Here is a 3,382-nt window from a genome sequence, read left to right as displayed (position 1 = left end):
CACTTCCTATGTACAACACTCCACTTCCAACTTGAAACAAACTCACCGGACACTAATATTGTAATTTGTAGTTCTCGATGATTAGTGTGCTGCTATGGGCTGCAGATGTAACAGCCGTCGATGCAGCCGCTGAGATGCTGCGACCCCGCTTCCGCAACCGGCCGGACGCTGAGTCGAACACCGGAAACGTCGCTGGCTGCAACCACGCCCGGCACCGCCGTAGACAGGCGAAGCCCTCAGCAACACCTCTAATACCAGCCGGAGGAACGCCCCGCAGCTGACGTACTGGGCCTATTAGTTTAGGGAGAAAAAAGGTTGTCGGGGTTTGCAGCGTTCAGCTGCTGCCCAACAGATGCGCCTTCTCGTGAAACAACTGCGTGACCGTACTGCTTGGCTGCACTCCGTCAGATGCCCACACCCGCGAAGTCGCCGCTGGCTGGTGAAGGCTCCACGAAAACTCGCGTTGACTTCCGAAGGACTCTTGATGTTTTGTTTCGTACCTGTGTGCCTTAGTTGCACACAAGTCCTGTTTCTAAGGTCGCCACGGTGCGGTGTAACGACGTGTTAGGTTTCGTTTGATATATGACCATGTGCAGACTTCGTCACCTACGTCAGTTACAACCCACTTCAAAAATGGTTCATATTCTTTTTAAATTGTCATAGAATGGTTCTTGAACGAAACTGTAAAACATCAGTTGAGTCGTGTGCAGAGAATTACATCACTTGGGCCAATTGGTTTTCGTAACCTTTCCGAATTTAAAGTTCGTTTGTTTCTCCTCAGAAAATTATATCGACACACGTTATCTTGATCTAATCGATATCAGAATCACACATTAAATAAACCTTTTAGATTCAAAGTTTCGGCCAACGCTGTCTGAATCAATAATCTTGTCAAATATATTATTAATCCGTTCACATAACTCTTCATAAATAAATCTTCAAGACACGTGTTTCAACTTTAGTAGCATACACTATTTTATTAGCTTCCTACACATACAGATGTGAACTTGAGCGTTGACAGACAGTGACTGACTTCTCAATAAGATTAAGCTCTATTTTTTTTGTCATTGTTGTACAAAAAGAGTATAAAAATTCATTTTTAATTTTTAGAAACACGACGCAACAACTCGGTTCCAGGATCTTCTGTTGCTCCTTGGCTGTCGACCCGCGACGTATAGCGGCCAGCAATTTCCTCTCTGGTCGCGGCAACGAAGATGCTGTCCCCGTTCGTTGCGCCGATCTCTCCGTACATGAAACACATAAAAAAATACAAAACTTTTAGATAATTCACATCTATTATAAATAATAAGAAAACACATAAACAAAACTAAATTAAACTTATAGTCACCTGCAAACTGGGCTGACTTTGGTGGATAGGTGACGCTTAATTTCGTCCCACTACAAGAGACGATTAGGCTACTCTTCCCTGGGACGCCTGTGAGTACAGATGCTCTGAGTTGAAATGTGTGAGAGCTTTGTTTGAGTTTCCGGTAGTCACTCTGGTGCGTGGCATTGATAATCATTCGGCACCGACTAATTTAATCAGGAAACGGTGTTAATTTCAGTAATATTCAGTTTATTCGGTGAGATCTTTTGTGCAAGTGTATCTTGGCGTGCACGAGCGGTGCCACCACATAAATTACAGCTATAGTTAGTTTAGCTAATTGTGTATTGTAAGTAGGCTGTTTAGCTTTTATGTTGGTAACGCCATGTAGCGCTTTATATGAAAATCACTGGCTGTGCTGTGGGCAGTCTGTGGCTGGTTGGCATTGTTGAAATATTCTCTATTGTAGTGGGCAGTTGACTGTTAATAGCGCGTAGCGTTGCACGGTTGGAGGTGAGCCGCCAGCAGTGGTGGATGTGGGGAGAGAGATGGCGGAGTTATAAGAGCAGATGATCTGGACGTGTGTCCATCAGAGACAGTAAATTTGTAAGACTGGATGTCATGAACTGATATATATATATATATATATATATATATATATATATATATATATATATATATATATATAATGACTTTTGAACACTATTAAGGTAAATACATTGTTCTTTTCTATCGAAATCTTTCATTTGCTAATTATGCCTATCAGTAGTTTTGTAGGGATTATTGAAAGTCAGATTGTGTTGAGCTAAAAAATATTGTGTCTCAGTTTAGTGTTGATCAGAATAGGTAAAGAGCGACATGTCTGGGTACGTTCAGTTCTGCTCAGCTGTTTGAAAATCAAATAATGTAAGAGGTTTGAAAATCAAATAATGTAAGAGGTTAATCAGCACAGTCATTCATTAATTTTTCTAAAGGGACGTTTCAGTATGAATGTGTCGTGTGCTTTGTGGAATGCTTGTGCGAAATTTTATGTGATTTACCGCCCAATTTCTGTTTTATTCCTACGGTCTTAGTAGCCCTTACTCTGGTGCACCACGTGTGTTTCTCTGTCCACCATGAGGGTGCAGTTCCACGTAAACACCTCTTGTGTTCGAATTGAAGCCTCAGGTTCATGACGGAGTACATGTGTCCTTATTTGGTAAACAGTTCTTTCAGAAGTGAACTTCGTTCTCTGAAATTGACCGCTAAAGGCAGTCGCGCTATGAGCCAGTGAGCTTACACGTGGAACAGGGAAGCTTTTTTTTCCCGAAATCCCATCTTTCGTTGTGTGAGCGACCAATGTGAACGTGGCATGTGTGACCTTGATAAATCGTATAAAGTAATTTAGCAGTCTTGCCCCACATGTAGGTCCAGATGTTGCGCTGTATAATGAGCCATGCGTCGATACAAGCTCTAGCATCCAACGTAACTGTATTTTAACTTCTGTGTGTGTATGTGTTGCTGTTAATGAGAAAACAAATCCGAATTATTGCTAAAGTCTTTGTCACCATTCCGCTCCCTAGTCAGGATCCTTAAAGTAAGTCAGGTTACACCTCCTCCTAGCAATGTTTCAATGAAATTTGCCCTGATTATTTTATATCCAATATATGGATTGGTATATTATTATATCATCAAATGATCTGTGAGGTGGCGCCTTTTTATCAGTTTGTTTAATTAATATTTAAATAAATTTGGCCCACTAATGGGACATTTTGTGCTAGGTACTTGTGGCAGGAAAGAAAACGTAGCCCCTGCTTGCAGTCATTCTTGTCCGTCTCTGCTGGAATATTGCTGTGCGGTATGGGATCCTTACCAGGTAGGATTGACAGAGGACATCGAAAAACTGCAAAGAAGGGCAGCTCGTTTTGTGTTATCGCGCAATAGGGGTGAGAGTGTCACTGATATGATACGCGAGTTGGGGTGACAGTCACTGAAACAAAGGCGGTTTTCTTTGCAGCGAGATTTATTTACGAAATTTCAATCACCAACTTTCTCTTCCGAATACGAAAATATTTTGTT

Source organism: Schistocerca piceifrons, chromosome 1 (assembly GCF_021461385.2).
Source record: "Schistocerca piceifrons isolate TAMUIC-IGC-003096 chromosome 1, iqSchPice1.1, whole genome shotgun sequence".
NCBI lineage: Eukaryota > Metazoa > Arthropoda > Insecta > Orthoptera > Acrididae > Schistocerca > Schistocerca piceifrons.
Note: the sequence above shows the minus strand (reverse complement) of the source record.